We start from the raw sequence: 19874 nt of genomic DNA, 5'->3' as shown, positions 1-19874 counted from the left end.
CTTTGCGCTGGGTACATAATTCCTCCTTTAGCTCTGAGAAATTTGATGGACTGAAGCCTTCTTCTCTCATCTCGTCAAAGTCATTCTCCGTCCAGCTTTGATCCGTTGCTGGCGATGAGCTGCGCTCCTTTGCCAGGGGAGATGCGCTCTTATTTTTTGAATTTCCAGCTTTTCTGCCCTGCTTTTTCCCCATCTTTGTGGTTTTATCTGCCTCTGGTCTTTGATGATGGTGATGTACTGATGGGGTTTTGGTGTAGGTGTCCTTCCTGTTTGATAGTTTTCCTTCTAACAGTCAGGACCCTCAGCTGTAGGTCTGTTGGAGATTGCTTGAGGTCCACTCCAGACCCTGTTTGCCTGGGTATCAGCAGCAGAGGCTGCAGAAGATAGAATATTTCTGAACAGCGAGTGTACCTGTCTGATTCTTGCTTTGGAAGCTTCCTCTCAGGGGTGTACTCCACCCTGTGAGGTGTGGGGTGTCAGACTGCCCCTAGTGGGGGATGTCTCCCAGTTAGGCTACTCAGGGGTCAGGGACCCACTTGAGCAGGGAGTCTGTCCCTTCTCAGATCTCAGCCTCCGTGTTGGGAGATCCACTGCTCTCTTCAAAGCTGTCAGACAGAGTCGTTTGCGTCTGCAGAGGTTTCGGCTGTGTTTGTTATTGCCCTGTCCCCAGAGGTGGAGTCTACAGAGACAGGCAGGTTTCCTTGAGCTGCTGTGAGCTCCACCCACTTCGAGCTTCCCAGCAGCTTTGTTTACCTACTTAAGCCTCAGCAATGGCGGGCGCCCCTCCCCCAGCCTCCCTGCTGCCTTGCCGGTAGATCACAGACTGCTGTGCTAGCAATGAGGGAGGCTCCGTGGGTGTGGGACCCTCCTGGCCAGGTGTGGGATATGATCTCCTGGTGTGCCTGTTTGCTTAAAGAGCAGTATTGGGGTGGGAGTTACCCGATTTTCCAGGTGTTGTGTGTCTCAGTTCCCCTGGCTAGGAAAAGGGATTCCCTTTCCCCTTGAGCTTCCCAGGTGAGGCAATGCCTCGCCCTGCTTCAGCTCTCGCTGGTCGGGCTGCAGCAGCTGACCAGCACTGATCGTCCGGCACTCCCCAGTGAGATGAACCCAGTACCTCAGTTGAAAATGCAGAAATCACCGGTCTTCTGTGTCGCTTGCGCTGGGAGTTGGAGACTGGAGCTGTTCCTATGATCCTTCTTGAATTAATTTTTGTGTATGGTGATAAGTAGGGGTCCAGTTTCATTCTTCTGCATGTGGGTAGCCAGCGACCCCAGCACCATTTATTGAATAGGGAGTCCTTTCCTCATTGTTCATCTTTGTCAATTTTGTCAAAGATCAGATGGTTGTAGGTGTATGGGTTTGTTTCTGGGTTCTCTAATCTGTTCCATTGGTTTATATGTCTATTTTTATATCCACACCATGCTGTTTTGTTTACTGTAGCTGTATAGTGTAGTTTGAAGTTGGGTAATTTGATCCTTCCAGCTTTGTTCTTTTTGCTTAGGATTGCTCTGGCTATTGAAGATACTTTTTGGTTCTGCTTTAATTTTAGGATAAATTTTTATTATTCTGTGAAACATGACATTGGTAGTTTGATAGAGATAGCATTGAGTCTATAAATTGCTTTGGGCAGTATGGCCATTTTAAGGATATTAACTCCTCTGATAAGCATAGACTATTTTTTCATTTGTTTGTGTCATCTCTGATTTCTTTCAGCAATGGTTTGTAGTTCTCCTTGCAGAGATCTTTTACCTCTTTGATTAGATGTATTCTTAAGTAGTTCATTTTTGTGTATGTAGTTATTGTAAATGGGATTGTGTTCTTCATTTGGCTCTCAGCTAGAGAAGTCCCAGGAGACTTTTTGTCAGTCTTCAGGGTTTGCTATATATAAAATCATATTATCTGCAGAGAGTGATAGTTTGATTGCTTCTTTTTTTATTTGGATGGCCTCTATTTCTTTTTCTTGCCTTATCACTCAGGCGAGGACTTTCAGTACTCTGTTGAGTAGAAGTGGTAAGAGTGGGCATTCTTGTCTTGTTCTAGTTCTCAAGGGGAATGGTTCCAGTTTTTGCCCATTCAGTATGATGTTGGCTGTGGGTTTGTCATAGATGGCTTTTATTATTTTGAGGTATGTTCCTTCTATGCCTAGACTGTTGAGGGGTTTTATTATGAATGGATGTTGAATTTTATTGAAATCTTTCTTTGTGTCTATTGAGATGATCTTATGGTTTTTGTTTTTGATTCTGTTTATGTGGTAAATTACATTTATTGATTTGCATATGTTGAACTAATCTTGCATATCAGGAATAAAGCCTAGTTGATTGTGGTGAATTAAATTTTTGAGGTGCTGCTGGATTCAGTTTGCTAGTATTTTGTGGAGGATTTCTGAGTCTATGTTTATCAGTGATATTGGCCTGAAGTTTCCTTTTTTTGTTGTGTGTCTGCCAGATTTTGTATCAAGGTGGTGCTGCCTTCATAGAATGAGTTAAGAAGGAGTCCCTCTTCCTCAATTTTTTTGGAATAGTATTGGTAAGATTGGTGTCAGTTCTTTGTATGTCTGGTAGAATGTGGCTCTGAATCCTTCTGGTCCAGCTATTTTTTTTGCCTCATTGTGTGTGTGTGTGTGTGTGTGTGTGTGTGTGTGTGTGTTTTGCATTAATAATTCAATTTTGAAACTTCTTAATGATTTGCTCAAGTTTTCACTTTTTCTGTTCAATTCTAGGAGGTTGTGTTTTTAGGAATTTATCCACATACTCTAGATTTTCTAATTTGTTTGCATGGAGGTATTCATAAGACTCTGAGGATCTTCTGTATTTCTGTGTGATCAGTTGTAGTCACCTTTTTTATTTCTGATTAAACTTATTTGACTTATTTGGATCTTATTTGTTTTCTTTGTTAAAATCTACCTAGTATTTTATCAATCTTGTTTATTATTTTGCAGAACCAAATGTTGGTTTTACTGATCTTTTGTATGAACTTCTGCATCTCAATTTTGTACAGTTTTTTTTTTTTTTTTTTTTTTTGTTTGTTTGTTTTTGTCAAAGTCTTGTTCTGTTGCCCAGGCTGGAGTGCAGTAATATTATCATGGCTTACTCACTACAACCTTGAGCTTCAAAGCTCAGGAGATCCTCCTGTCTCAGCCTCCCATGTAACTAGGACTGCTGGCATGCACCACCATACCCAGCTTTTTAAAAATTTTTTTTATTTTTTTAAGTTTTGTAAAGATGGGGTGTCACTTTGTTGCCAAGGCTGGGCTTGAATTCATGGGCTCAAGCAATCCACCTGCCTTGGCCTCCTCCAAAGGCTGGGATTACAGGTGTGAGCCACCATGCCTGGCAATTTCATTCAGTTCTCTGATTTTCATTCTTTCTTTTCTCCTGCTGGCTTTAGGGTTAGATTTTTCTTTCTTGTTTATTTTTATTTATTTTTAAATTTTGTTTGTTTGTTTGTTTCAGTCCTCTAGGTGTGATGTTAGATTGTTAATTTGAGATCTTTCTAAACTCTTGATGAAGGCGTTTAGTGCTATGAACTTTCCTCTTAACACTGCTTTAGCTGTGTCCCAAAGATTTTGGTGAGTTATGTCTCTGTTTTCGTTAATTTCAAAGAAATTGTTTCATTTCTGCCTTAATTTCATTGTTTCCTTCATGAGTTATTCAGGAGCATGTTGTTTAATTTCTATGGTTTCATGTAGTTTTGAGAGATCTTCTTGGTGTTTATTTATATTTTTATTGCACTGTGGTCTGAGAGTATACTTGGTATGATTTTGATTTTTTTGAATTTATTGAGACTTACTTCTGGCTAAGCATGTGGTTAATTTTAGAATATATTGCATGTATGGATGAGAAGAATGTATATTCTGGGTTGTTGGCTGGGGTATTCTGTGGGTGTTTATTAGACCTAATTGATCAAGTGTTGAATTTAATTCCAGAATTTCTTTGTGAGTTTTCTGCCTTGATGATCGGTCTAATGTTGTCAGTGAAGTGTTGAAGTCTCCCACTATTATTGTGTGGCAGTCTAAGCCTTTTGCATAGGTCAAGAAGAACTTGTTTTATGAATCTGGGTGTTCTGGTGTTGGATGCATATATATTTAGGATAGTTAAGTCTTTTTTTTTTTTTTTTTTTTTTTTTTTTGACAGAGTCTTGGTCTGTCGCCAGGTTGGAGTGCAGTGGCGAGATCTCGGCTCACTGCAACCTCTGCCTCCCAGGTTCAAGCAATTCTCCTGCCTCAGCCTCTCAAGTAGCTGGGACTACAGGTGCATGCCACCATGCCCAGACTTTTTTGTGTGTTTTTAGTAGGGATGGGGTTTCACCATGTTGGCCAGGATGGTCTCAATCTCTTGACTTTGTGATCCGCACGCCTTGGCCTTAGGATAGGTAAATCTTCTTATTGAATCGAACCCTTTATCCTTATGTAGTGGCCTTCTTTGTCCTTTCTGATTGTTGTTGGTATAAAGTCTGTTTTTTTTTTTTTTTCTGATAAAAGAATAGTGACTTCTACTTCCTTTATTCCTGTTTACAACATAGATTTTTCTCCCTCCCTTAACTTTGAGCCTTTGGATGTCATTAGATGTGAGATGCATCTCTTAAAGATAACAGTCAGTTCTTGTCTTTTAATCCAGCTTTCCACTATATTCCTTTTAAGTGGGGCATTTAGACTATTTACATTCAGGGTTGGTGCTGATATGAAAGATTTTGATACTGTCATTTTCTTGTTAATTGGTTGTTTTGTAGACTTCGTTTTGTCGTTGCTTTATATTGTCTGTGGTATAAGTGCTTGAGTATGTTTTTGTAGTTGTGGGTTTCAGTCTATCATTTCCATGGTACACCCTTATGGACCTCTTATAAGGCTGGTCTTGTGGTAATAAATTTCCTTAGTGCTTGCCTGTCTGGGAAGGATTTTATTTATCCTTCACTTATAAAGCTTCATTTGGTGGGCTATGAAATTCTTATTAGGGATTTATTTTCTTTAGGAACACTGAAAATAGACTCCCCAGTCTCTTCTGATTCATAAGGTTTCTGCTCAGAGGTCTGTTACTAACCTGATAGGATTCCCTTTGTAGGTGACCTGACCTTTCCTCTAGCTCCTTTTAAGAATTTTTTCTTTTGCACTGACCTTGGTGAATCCAATAATTATGTGCATTGAGGATGGTTGTTTTGTATAGTATCTGACAGGGGTTCTCTGTATTTCTTGAATTTGTATGTCCACTTCCCTAGCAAGACTGGGGACATTTTCATGGACTATATCCCCAAATATGTTTTCCAAGTTGCTTATTCTCCGTTCTCTCTCAGGAATGCCAATGAGTCATAAATTTTATCTCTTTATGTAATCTCCTATTTCTTGGAGGCTTCGTTCATTAAAAAAAAATTTTGTCTGTATTTTTGTCTGGCTGAGCTGATTCAAAAAACTGGTCTTTGAGCTCTGAGATTCTTTCCTCAGTTTGGTACGTTCTATTTTTAATGCTTCCAACTATATTATAAAATTCTTAAAGTGAATTCTTCAATTCCAGTTCACTTTGGTTCTTTCTTAAAATGGATATTTCGTCTTTCAGCTCTGGATTATTTTATTGAATTCCTTGGATTGAATTTCAACTTTCTCCTGGATCTTGATGAGCTTCCTTGTCTTCCAGATTCTGAATTCTGTGTCTGTCATTTCAGTTATTTCAATCTCATTAAGAACTGTTGTTGAGAGACTAGTTTGTTCATTTGGAGGTAAAGTGACGCTTTGTCTTTTTGAATTGCCAGAGTTCTTGTGCTGATTTGTTCTCATCTGAGAGGGCTGGTATTCCTTTAACTGTGTGGTGTGTTGAATATAGTCAGTTGGCTTCATTTCTGGGTGCTTTCAGAGGGTCAAGGCTCTTTACAGAATCTTTATTTGTAGCTATATTTTAGGCTTAGGTTTCACAGGTGCTGTATACTGGCAAAGTATTTTTAGTATTATAATTTGGGCTGTGATCCAGTAAGTGGTACTTAAGATTACTGGCTAGCAGTTAGGCTCTGCCATGTGGTTCTTTGGTATTTTGGCACATCTACAGTACTCCGTAGTGGGGTTGGGAGAGAGATAACCCCCTCACCAGACCCTCTCCCAGACCTTTGAGGAGCCTCCATCCAATCTCTGGTGCCCACTTGAGTTTCCATCATTAGGTGTTCTGGGCTATGGAGCTTCCTCCAGCAGTGGTCGTGGCTGGCAGACCACTTCCTCAACTGGCCCAGTGGAGGGAGGCACACCCACTCACCCACCAGCCCATGAGCCCAGCCATCTCACCCCTCTCATTGTTCTCAGAGTGGGACTTCCCACTCTTGCTTGGGCACTTCCCAAGCCAGTAAGAAGTGCCTAGCTAGGGGCAGCAGTGGGTGGAGTTGATCCATCATCTTGATATTTCCTGGGGGAACACAGAACTGTACCTGCCTGCAGAATTCAGGCAAAGGTGGGGCTGCTTTGCTAGGAGACCCAACTAGCAAGGCTTACCTGGCTAGCAGCAGTGGGGGTGGGTGAAGTCACCCAAACTGCCATCTGGGTGCTTGCTGGGGGAATATGGAGCTGTGTCTACCCTCAGAGTTCAGGCACAGGCTGGTATACTGTGCTAGAAGCCCCAGACAGCATGTTCCACCCAGCTATGAGCAGTGGTGATGGGTGGAGTCACCTGATCTGCCATCCAGATCTTTTCTGGGACTGGGCTGCACCTACCCACAGAGTTTAGGCAGAGGTGTGTCCACTGTGCTGGAAGCCCCAGTTGTTGTGACCTGATGGACTCTGATCAGTGCAGAGGAGGATGGTTAGAGTCACCCAATCCACCATCCTGATGTTTCCCAGAGGAACATGGAGCTGCACCTGCCTGCAGAATTCAGGAAAGAGCAAGTCTGCTATGCTCAATTAATGATTTCTTATGCTGAAGTATTAATTAACATTCTAGACTACATATAGTATTGCAACTATCTTCCCTAATTAAAAAGGGTAACTCTGCTCAGAGTCTTTGGGAGTAGGAAGCAAGTTGTGGAGAACATCTATGTAAGACTATAATTTTAAAATTTAGACAATATTTTCAGAATTCAAATTATATGGTAGTGCAATATTTTTTGTTCAGGAAACTCACAGTAGAACTTTAAATTCAGAGTTTATCTCTTGGTAAAAAAACTGCTTTGTAATAACAATTCTTTAAAGAAAAAGTTTTTCTCTCATTTCACAATGGATCCAGAAACTCTTTATGTCAAAACATAACTCTTTTTTTTGCGATTAAAGTTTTCAGACACATTAGATGGCTGTAACATTATATTTCGTAAGGTCAGTGATATCATCAATTCAATTCTTTCAGCTATCCTCTGCATTGTTCCAAAACTGTTCTCGTCAGAGTGGCCAATGTGATGGTATCAACAGGCGGGGAGAAGCTGCCTGGCATCCTGGTGGATTTTGGTCAGTGTGGTTTCTACACTATCAAAATATTCGTTGTGAAAGACCTGGAGTCTTGTTTTTAAAATGTTGTCATTCTATTTTAGTTTGCTTACTTTTGTAAATAGAGTTGAGAAAGTGCAAATGTGTGCCGTTTATCAATACTTACTTTGTATATCTGTTTGCCTTGTGGCATATAGACTCTGATCTTTTCTGTAATATATATATTCAGATTAATTTTGTGAATTGTGTGTATGAGCACACAATCTTTGAATGACTGAAGATGATATTAAAATAAAAATTACTGGACCTCTTTTTCCCCTCCCCCCCCGCCCCATGCAACTCTCTTAGGATTTATGTCCTTTCCTTTGAATGCTTTGGACCACTCTAGGAAGGTTTTCTCTCTGGTAACATGCTAAACACTTACACTTTATCAAAATAAATACAGTTTTGAAACACAATACATAAATGCATCTGAATATGTTTTAGGGCTTTAAAAAGTAATCGATAAAGTGCTAGTTTCATGTTTCTACCTGTTCTAACAGTGCTTTTTAATTTACAAGAAACCTTCGTGAAGTGCTTTATTTAAATTTGAGGATAAGGAGAATTTGGAGAAGGTCCAGATAGAGTAATAAAAATCAGTAAGCCTAGATGCAAATACATTTTGGGAAAATGATAATGTGTGCCAAGATTTTAGTCAACGTGCCAAAAATTGCATTTTACAAAATGCAGTGGTGTTATTCACGCATTTTTCGCACTGTGAATGCTAATGAATAATTCCCAGTGGTTGTAGAGGGGACTGATCCAATGCTTAACGTAGATGTGGTTTAAGATTTTCTCTTAAAATTGGGCTCCATGGGTACCTAATTCTTACTATTCTATGTTATGGTAATGAACCTAAAGAGAAGAGAAAATGTAGGAAAAAATGTTTTTAATCCTAGACCCTGGTTGTAGAAAATTTTTCATTAACTGATCCATTTCAGGTTTGCTAAAAGAACAACTGGAAGAAAAGTAAGTTTTCCTCCTAACAATGTTGAGTTAATATAACACTCATATCCTGATTTTACCATCTTGGTTTTTCTCAAATTCAGTCTTTTTTTGTAAAAGACAGGAAGAAGAAAGATTCAGCCAACTATTCTGAGGCAGTTTTCACACTAGAAAGAGTCATTCAGTTGACTCTTTGCCATTCAGTTGACTTGGCTACTGATCATACCTCTGTCACCTGGTGGCTTCGTAACTTGTGCTAGTTGTGTAAATGAGAATAGTAATTGGTATCTAGCTTTTAGAGTTCTTGTGATGATGAAGGAAAATTTTTTAAAAAATTAAAGCACTGGTTCATAATAGATACTCAGTAAATGTAAACCCTCTTCTTAAAAGCAATTATGGTACAGTCCAACCTAACTAGGAAATTGAAATCCGGTCATACATTTAGAAGTAATGAGTTTTCAGGTAAATATATTTAAGTGATAAAATGGAGAATTTCAGGGAGGGAATCATTTGTTACACTAAAAACAGACACATTTGAAATACCCATTGAACAAATAAAAGGCAACTCTACTCTTACTGCATCTGCCTGTCTGAATTCTTGGTTATCATATTTAATTTAAACATTTAAACCTGTTCCTTAGAAATACATTCCTAAAGCTAAAAAGAATGCACTGGTATCAGAGTAGGTAAAGCATATAGATGCAATGGACAATTATTGTCTAAATCACAAAAGTAGGTAGATCTGTTGATGTAAAAGATTTATCTTGCATTATTTAAGTTACACTTTATGGGTTATTATTATTATTATTTTTGAGACAGAGTCTCGCTCTGTCACCAGGCTGGAGTGCAGTGGCATGATCTTTGCTCATTGCAACCTCCGCCTCCCAGGTTCAAGCAATTCTCCTGCCTCAGCCTCCTGAGTAGCTGGGACTGCAGGTGTGCTCCACCACACCCAGATAATTTTTGTAATTTTAGTAGAGACAGCGTTTCCATATTGGCCAGGATGGTCTCGATCTCTTGACCTCATGATCCGCCTGCCTCAGCCTTCCAAAGTGCTGGGATTACAGGCGTGAGCCACCATACCCAGAAAGCTAGACTTTTAAAGTAGGTTCATATTTAGAGTTACTGGATAAAATATAAGATGTCCAGTTAAATTTGAATTTTGGATAAACAATGAATATTTTCTCAGTATAAGCATGGGGCATACTTATACTAAATTATTATTTGTTATTTATTTGAAATTCAAATTTAACTGGATGTTCTATATTTCTATTTGCTAAGTATGGCAACCCAACTCATATTTTCAACTCTTATTTATACATGTTATGATTATATTATGAATTATCCTACCATAAAACCAACTCCCTTTGCTTATAGTTGATCTCAGCAATTTTATACATATCATTTCTGACTTATTTCTTGAGACATTGTTTCTTTATATGTAAAAGAGATGGTGAAGTTAAAATTCTAGGAGAACCCTGAAGCTAACTACTCTATGAGAAACAGCTTCTACAAACTGCATAATGGATTTCAAGTTGCATTCACATTGCTCTATTTTAATAAGTATGAGCAAAAGATCTCTAAAAGCAGAAGATAGCTGATATCATCAAATTCTACTACATGGCATTACAAAGGAGAGAGAAGGACCAATCAATTCAGAAGTTATGAAAGGCTCTCCCTTGGTAAGCTGCATATACGGTGTGGGAAGGCTCCTGCTTATGTAGCAGTATAATGAAGCTACAAGAGAGACTATGCTTTCAGTTTTATTCATATCAAGCACAAGAATTTCAACTTCGTTTTTATGGAGGGTAAGCACCTTAAATCATCCGTGTAACATCAGCTTTATTGTTCAGTGTTATAGAACAGAAGAAATAGGAAAGGGTTTGAAGAATTAAACGAATATACAGAAAATTTGTTCATACATGTGCCTTATGTTTTAACAGTAAATCGCTAACTTTTTAGACCTGAAACTGCTTGCTAACACTTAGTTCCAGGGGGAAAAAATGAAAGCAAAAGAGAAAATTTCCCCCAGATTGGAACAGAAAATAATGTTGAAGCAAATAGAACTCTATATACTTCTGACAGTTCAAATGATACATAAGTACACAGGCTGACAAGGGCTGAGTTGTCCCTGCAGTTCACTTCCCTCAACTCTGCATGGTTCTGTAGGACAATGAAATTCAATGCACTTAGAATTAAAAAAAAAAAAAAAAAAGAAGAAGAAGAAGGAGAAGGAGAAAAAGAAAAAAAGCTCAGATTCTTTTAAAAGCATTTCTATGAGAAAACGGATCATTTACATGCCAAAAGCACTTTTAATGTGACATATTTAGCACATGTATTATTTAGAATGAAAGCTGCTTGAACTTAGTGAATTTTAAAGTCTATAAAATGGCACCCCGCTGAGCAGAAAGGTAGCTGTTCTCTGTTATGTGATTATTTTGAATAATAGACTTGTACATAACTTTTTACGAAATTAAAGGTATGACATTTACTTTCGTTTAGCCCCATAAATTGCACTTTAGAACATAAAGAATGGGCTGATGTATGAATTTGTTGTGCCTTCAAGCAATGTAACTGATTTTTAAAGAACAGTTTTGTGTTTCATCTATTGAGTAACACATCAAACAGTTATCTTAGTAGACTTAATGAGACTCCGTATCGCTTAACTCTTCCAAGAAATATTCAGGGACGTCTAAAATGAGAGAGACGGACACTAGGTTTGTTTTGTTTTCTGCTTTCACTGGAGCCCAAACCCAATTTGAAGAGTACCGACTCAGCCCCAGGAGTAGTTGGGTGCTGAAGGGAGCATGGCTTCTCATTAGCCATTGCGTGGCGGGACAACGGTATAACTCCAATTCCTTTGGAGAAGAAAATTGGAATTGCAAATCTTATATGATTTTGGACATACTCTCCAGACATCCAATTTTACAAGGTGACACTTTCATCAGAGCCCACTGTTTGATTTCTAGGGAGCACTGAGAAAATGTTTGTTTCTTTGAGTGTAACTGAGGACAAAATAACCAGATTTTGAAAAATAAATAGGGATCTATTGAAAAAGGTCTGCGTTCTCGGCTCTTCCTATTTATGATGATTTTGCTTTGGATGCAGAGATATTGATGAATTAAGTTGAACACACACATGTATTCTCACAGAAACACACATATTGGGCTGAATCTCTATGATACGGCTGACCAGAACTCTATGAAGAAGTGACTCTCCAGGTGGAATCCTCAGAAATGGCATTAGGTACAGATAAATTCAGGACTGTACTGAAAGGACACAAAGAGAGATGTGTACCCGCCCCCCACCCGCTACACCCTTGTTCTGCTCTCTAATCTTTGCACATACCAGAGATTTCGTAAGTTCTCTGAGTACCTGGTTTTCTGCACGTACCAGAGATTTTGTTTTGCACATACCAGAGATTTTGTAAGTTCTGAGGCAAGGTCACAAGACGTGTTTAAGTAAGATAAACTCTTGCTGCCATAAACCTGCTCTCCCGCCTCAAAGTTTGAACCAAAATATCAGAAATGGCAGGAACCAATCATAGTTAGCCAAACCGCCTTGTTCAAACACTAGCCAATCATATATCTGATTTGTATAATAACTCTATGCCCACTTTTCTTAGACTATATAACATTGTTCGGAGCTGAGTGGGGGAGCTCTCCTGCCCGTCTCGTTTCACGAGCGAGGGAGAGTTCCAGGTTCGAACCTGTAATAAAGATCCTTGCTGCTTAGCTTTGACTCTGGACTCTGGTGGTCTTCTTCGGGGAATAAACGGTCTGGGCATAACAGTACATATGTTTACCAAAGAGAGTCCAGGATGCATCGGACCTCTGTGAATTTAAAGATGTGAATGACTTGCTAGGTGGTGTTAGGGTGAAGTTGTGGCGTTTGTATGCAGACTGTTTAGAGATTTCCATTTTTAAACCTCTTCTGTGTTCCCCACTTCCTTCACCCCCTCCAGAGATTTCAATGATAGTGTTTAAATTTGCTTCAGGCTTTAAACATTCAGAAAATCAGCTCAGCAACTCTTGAGTAATTTATCTGGGTTTCCAGAAAGTCTCTCTAGTTCCCTTTAAAGATAGAGACACTACTTGATTGAAAAACAAACTGCTGTGGCAAAGTCACAGATTTGCTGCGAGTCCACGTAGCTCTACAAACAGGGTGTTTGTTTCTTTAAGGAAATGTTGCTTTGGCTAATCCTGACAAGGTGTTTTTCTCTCTCTCTCTCTTTGTTTTTTGATTTTCTGAATTAAAAGAAGCAAGATTTTGAGTATTAAGAAAATTAGCCCTTATAAAAAGGAAGATTTTTGCTATTTGTATACCCTTGTCTATGTTGCTGTTACAACAGGTTTGTTCAGAGAGAGATGGAACTAAAAGTGGATCTGCAGCCCAAAAGGTGCAATTATGGTCATTGAAGCCAATAGCATAATTATGTATATAGCGTATATATTTATCAGATATGTGCAGCCATTTTGAACTCTTTATGTATTATCATTACCACTTTGCAGCTTTCTTGAAACAATTTTGAACGTCATCTAAGCAAAAATCACTGAGAAGGTTAAATGCTAAAAACATACTTTTAAATTACATTGAGGTTATGGCATAAAGCCAAGAAAATCACAGAATTTTTGTCCTACCACTGTTCTCTATTTCCTCGAGATTAATTAACATCAGAAATTTAATTAATTCTTTTTGTAGTCAGCAGTCTTTTGTTCTTATTTTGAGGAATATGATTCAAGAAGATAATCAGAAGGACTTAAACGAAAACTGTTTCAAACTCTACCAGGAATTTAAGTTTACTTCTTTATTTATGTGCGATATTAATTTCCATTTCCAGAATAAACACCTCCACCTGGGATAGTGACAACTTTTCATTTTTAAACCAAACATTTTGCATTCTTTGAAGTCTAGTTTATTTCACACCTTTCCAGGGCTCTCTTTAATGCAAGCAGGCAGGATCCCTAATCTTCCCATCTTGCTGCAATCCAACAGTTACTAATATTCACATGTATGTGTTGGTGAAAAGGAACGTTTCTCTTAGCAAGCATGAGGCAAGGTTTTAATTTGTAGCTGATAATTTGCTACTGGAAGCTTACCCTGATTAGTCTTCTTACTGCACCAACAGTTTTTGAGGTGGTGTGAATTACCTGCTGTGTATGTTTTTACCACTCACTCAGGGATGAAAATGAATTACAGCCTAGCCCTCAATTAAAGCTTGAAATAAGAAAACCTCAAACTTCTTTTATGTCCTCACTTCTAAAGAACAGAATTAGTTGTTTCTGATATCATTGGAATTGTAATTCACACTCTTAGAAATCCTGCAATGGATCTTTCAGCTCCACTCAAACAAGCACATCTCAGCTGTTACCCAATTACATTGCCTTTGCTCCAAGTCAAATCATCATCCAACAGCTGAGAATTGAAACAAACTCCATTTGTGAAAATGAACCGTCGGTTTATTGATAATGCAGAATGTTTTAAAGTGTTAATTCCCTTCATCCTACAGAAATTAATATGTTATTTTGGGTCCTATTAATTGCGAAATCTAGGAAACTGAGTCATAGACTTTGGTTTAAGTTGTCGTTAATGTAGTCTAATTTTCAGCAGTGCTGGAAAGAAATAAAGTCATGGAAACCTTGAGTAAATGTTTTTGACACACTGTTGTTAGATCTTTTGAGAAAATGCCCGTCACTTTAAACCAGTATGTTACAAGTCTATAAAAGCTCACATTGGATGGCTCATGAGGTTGTCGGGTAATCTCGCCATCTCAAAAGGGAGCACAGAGGCAGTCAAGTAGTCTATGTGTTTTTTAATTGGTTCATGTTCTTATTGGGCACCTATTGTATGTTTCATTTGCTCATGCTGCAGGAAATGGAGAGCTCGTGCGTCCTAAAGCACTTTTATTCCACACAGGAAAACAGTTTATTCCACTCACTCTCAGGAAGAAAGGATCCTAAGTCTGTCTCTGTTCTACAAACCTCTTAGTTTTCTATGGAAAAGAAGGGGATACCTGAGCATCTTCTCATGCAAGAACAGCATAGTAAGTGTCAAGGAGAAGGAAAAGCAAGCAGGGACTGAAGTTATAGTGTGGTCTTCAGCTCTGATGAGTAGAAAGACTAAGGCCAGTTGAAGGGTACAGCCTTGTTCAATTAAAACACAACCTTTTTTCTTGGTGTGGCTGAGGAAAAAGATATTCTATTTGAATTCTGAGAGAGGAAGCAAAGGGCCGCTCAGCTTGGAGTGAATCACATATAGGGCTGTGTGGGAACGAGAGGAATAAACAGAGGAGACAGAGCCGGGCACTTCCAAACAGATGATAAACTCCTTGATATTAAAAGTCTGTGTGTGGAACATGCAGAGCAACACACGTCATCTTTCCTGTGATGTTACAGAATAGAGTTATAACTAGTAAATGTATTACTTCAGAGTAGAGGAAAATATAATGAAAATTCATCGGTAAATTCGATATAAGTCTGTTAATATCAAGAGTAAGGTAAACTCTGCTGAATATAATGTATCCAGCATATCACTGCCCTTCCTTTGGCTTTATAAACTTGAGTTCTAACCTGGGAACATGAATCGCTAATTAGGAAACCAAAATTGATACCAATTGTGAATCCAGTCCTGAACTAGCTACTTACTGGATCCTTTCAGAGCATCTGCTGACCTCGTGTTGGCGAACTGTTCATCGCCTCACTCCACTATGCCTCCTGCCCCACATCCACACCACATAAAGTATGTTATTTTTGGTCCTATTAATTGTGAAATCTAGGAAACTGAGTCATAGACTTTGATTTCATTTGTCATTGATGCAGTGTAATTTTCAGCAGTGCTGGAAAGAAATACACTAATGGAAACTTTGAATAACTATTTTTAAAACACACCATTGTTAGGTCTTTTGGGAAAATGTCCATAACTTTAAACCAGTATGTTACAGGTCTAAAATTTGGGAGTTTATCAATTACATAGAAACGAGAAATTATGAAATATGATATTGATATATCAGGCTGATTCTTTTTGCAGCCAGCTGGATCATATAAAGCAGAATTACCAACTTGTTCAAACTCTGGTTATTTTTTCTCATATGCCAGATACAAATCCTAAATACTCTGGAGGAACTAATGCTGAGTAGTGAGATACAAATCACTGAAAGAAATTTTTAACTGCTAATATTTCAAAGTTTTTCTTTGGAAAAACATGGAAATGTGAATGATTTCTGATTTGTATAATACTTAAGTGCATTTTGCTTGCCTTTCAGGCAATTTATTCTACTTAGCACAAGATAGTATATATTATCATAAATTAAGATGATTTCAAAAAGATGGAAGACTAGTTCGAAAAAGCAATTCTTTAAAAGTTCACACACAATTCTAGAGCATTTAGAAAGAGGACTTTGGAGATTTAAGAGTAACAAGCTTTGTGTTAGTAGTGGTATAAGCCTGGCCCTGTTCACAAGTAAATCAATAACAAAATCAGTCTATTACCACATCTACAGTTTTAATAGATATTGCACTATGGGACTTGTCTTTTTTAAAAAAAATCTTGCGTTTGTATCTTAGCTTTTGAAATTTGTACTAAAATAAATGCATCTATTAAGTCTACTAACTTCATTGTATTGTTGAGTAGAATATGTGGTATGTGAGAAGATACGGTATTCAAAACAGTTCATACTCAAAAAGAGTTGCAGACCTATTTTTCCTATTAAATCATGAAATTGTATTCCTTCACAGCCACACATACACAAAAGAACCTGAAAATATTGGTAAGACTATGCATATTAAACTTAATCAGTACATGAGAAGAAGCCTTCAAAAGAGGCAATGTGAATACTAAAGAATCTGTGGAAAATGCCACATTTTGAAATGAGCCCTAACTCTGAGGGGGTAAATATCTGGGTTGCAGAATTTTTCTCAGCTACTTACAAGCCTAATGATCTTCAGCTTGTCTTACAAATTCATTTTCTCATCCCTGAAGAGATAATAATGTTTTTCCTGTCTCTGTGTTTTGAGGTGCAAAATAAGAAATGTGGAAGAACTATGTAAGGTGTAAACCGTTATTCAGATGTGAAACAGTATTATATTCTGTTCATGTATAAGAATTAACCTTGTTGGGCCGGGCGCGGTGGCTTACGCCTGTAATCCCAGCACTTTGGGAGGCCGAGGCGGGCGGATCACAAGGTCAGGAGATCAAGACCACGGTGAAACCCCGTCTCTACAAAAAATACAAAAAAATTAGCCGGGCGCGGTGGCGGGTGCCTGTAGTCCCAGCTACTCGGGAGGCTGAGGCAGGAGAATGGCAGGAACCCGGGAGGCGGAGCTTGCAGTGAGCCGAGATCGCGCCACTGCACTCCAGCCGGGGGACAGAGCGAGACTCTGTCTCAAAAAAAAAAAAAAAAAAAAAAAAAAAAAGAATTAACCTTGTTGATGCTCATCTGGGTCACTGTCTATTTTTTAATTTTAAAATTTTTTTCCCACTTTTAATTTTTAATATAGACTCTAGGTCTCTTTCAGAGTCATGGGTTATTTTATGTAAAACTAAACACCAAATTTGCTATTGTAATGTTGGTGAATAATTAATTCAACCATCTAATTATTGAACACATTTCTTAGTGCTTATTCTGTACAAGCACCGTATTCATGTGATACAAAAATAATCCAACACAAATATTGTCCTCATGAAGGTCACAGTTAAGTAGGAGACACAAACACATCATTGTTGGGTCTGGGGTTTGGTTTCAGCTTACTTACAGGCTAATAACATAGCCTATTGCTATTTCATGAATGCTGGCAGAATACATAGATTTCTGAGTCAGAGACGAACGATTATATTACTCACAGCACAGGAAGTGGCATCATGTTTGTATTAGTTCCATTTGCCCACTGAGTCTCAGCCAGGTGACACAGAATGAAAAGGTGGATATTGCACATGCAACAGGCAGAGGGCATGTTTTGCGTTGCAGCTGAGGAAGATCGAGCTTGGGAGACCCACTTTTCAAACAGTAAATAAGCAGACCTGCTCTTCATCCTGGAGGGAGAGAGTATTTCATCCCTCTAAGATTGCTTTCTACAAATATAGCCCTGAGAAATAGCCCCAGGAAAAAGCAGTCAGAGTCTTGCATTCCTGGCCTAGCAATATGAATAGGAAAATGTGTACGACTATTATGCATCAATGAAAAATGAAAGATGTATAGGAGCACTCCATCGTTCTATCTCCCAATAGTCATAAGGTAGACATTGACAAGTGATGAGGCTGATTTGAAATTTAAATTTAAGAGATTTTAGACCTATTCCATGTTCAAGACAAAGTCAACTGCTTTCTTGTTTAATTTCTTTTTTATTGTAAACTATTTGTTGAGCACTTGCTGCTGTGTGTGTCTCACTGTGGAACATCATAGTGATAAGAGGATTTTAATCTTCAGGTGCCCAGTGAGGTTTCTGCCATTTCTGTCTTTGGACTCAATGAGATTCCTCACTTGGCACTTGTGTTGTTTCTTAAGAGCACTTCTTGAGGGCTACCATTGACCATTTTCTATCATAAAGCACCAATGTTATGGCAAGCATTTCAATATGAGATATTAGAGTCAGTGTCCCTACTGAAGGTATTTCTGGATTTCTCCATGAGTTTATGTTAGGAAAAGTCACATTTAGTGTTCATCCAATTTTCCTACTTGTATTAATTGGTTTATATTAAAAGAAGTAGCATGGTGGGTTGACGCTTCTTATGGCCAAGCAGAGATTCAAATTCAAGTCTTTCTCCAGAGGTGGGGCTCATTCCATTACTGCCCACCGCACCCTGGGAACCAGAGGACATGAGAGTTGGAGGACAGAGCTCCTTTGCCTTTTCATAACTAGATTATAAAATAAACTTTAATATGCTCCTCAAATAAAGTTGAAACATAAATAAATAGCTCAGTTTGCCACATTGGAAATTTTTTTCTTGAAGTCTTCATTGCTATAAAGGTGTAGTCCCCACCATTATCTGAGGTTTTGCTTTTCAGTTCCCTGCAGTCAACTGAGGTCCAAAAATATTGAATGAAAAATTCCAGAAATAAGCAATTAACAAGTATAAAATTGAGCAGCATTCTGAGTAGCACAGATGAAATCTTGTGCTGTCCTGCCCAGGATGCACATCCTCCCTTTGTCCAGTGTATCTGTGCCATACCCATTCCTGCCTGTTTGTCACTTAGTAGCCATCTCCATTATCAGATGAACTGTCTTGGTATTGCAGTACTTTTGTTCAACTAACCTTTATTTTACTAAATAATGTCCCCAGAGCACATGAGTACTGTGCCTAATTTATAAATTAAACTTTGTCGTAGGTATGCATGAACACGAAAAAACATAACACACACACACACACACACACACACACACACACACACACACACACACACACACATATGGTTTGGTAGTTTCAGGCATCCACTCGGGTTCTTGGAATATATCTCTCGGGATAAGGTGGAATTACTACGTAGGGAACACATTTGATCCCTCAAATGTGAGTGAGTTAATGACTAAGAGGTTAATTTTTAGAATTTGAGAGGGTCCTCCCACTTGGCTGTTTGAGAATTTGATGAAGATATTGCCCTAAACCAGCTGACAAGAGACAAAAAAATTTACTGAGAGAGAAAGAGAGATTTCCTATTAAGTCAAAATACAGAGTACTGTACAGGAAAATCTTCCTTGGGAGACAACATTCTTTTCAAAAGAAAAGTGAGTTTGTTTTGGCAGGGGGCCTTGGAATTCTAGTTTGCAATTTAAATCTTAGTTAAAAATTGCATTTTTAAGGCAGGTGCTTGTCTAGCACAGGTGGTTAGTGTAGCAATCACTGTATCGACAGAAAAATATTATGATGAGGTGTGGAGACACCAACCTAATGAAATAAAATGAAAAGGAGGAAAAAAAATTGCCTCTCTCTTCTTTCCTCCTTCACATACTCCTCCAAATAATTGTAATTTAATGTTCTATTCAGAAGAACGTATTTATAACAGGGCAGCTCAATATTAATCTTAAAGTCAGAAAAATAACTTGTCATTTATTTAACCCAAGCCTGATGGGAGGTTAGATTCACTACTGAAAGTCTGTTACAAATAGCTGGGACATTCTAAGGTCACCAAATGATGGCTGTCATTTTCTTATTCAGTCCAATGATGAAAGAGCTTTTAAATGTTTGGACATTCAATCTATGTAGTGCCACGACCTGGACATACCCTTTTACTAAACACTAGCCCACTAAATCCTCTTAGAATGTTGTTTACCTCCAGATAAATCAAACCTGACAATGTAGGTTAACTTCACTGATTCATTTTTCAGCCACAAATGATTAATAATTTTTACAGAATGAAAGCTACAGACTTCTTATTATACGGTGGACTACAGGGAGTGATATAATTCTTGGATGTCATGTGAAATGCGAAGCCATTTTTTCTGGAACTGATGTTCCCAGTTCTCTACTAAGCATAGTAGCTACCTTTCCTCCACTGGAGGATCATCCAGCAGGAATG

The sequence above is a fragment of the Macaca mulatta genome, chromosome 7, assembly GCF_049350105.2.
Source record: "Macaca mulatta isolate MMU2019108-1 chromosome 7, T2T-MMU8v2.0, whole genome shotgun sequence".
Classification (NCBI taxonomy): domain Eukaryota; kingdom Metazoa; phylum Chordata; class Mammalia; order Primates; family Cercopithecidae; genus Macaca; species Macaca mulatta.
This window is presented reverse-complemented; position numbering follows the sequence as displayed.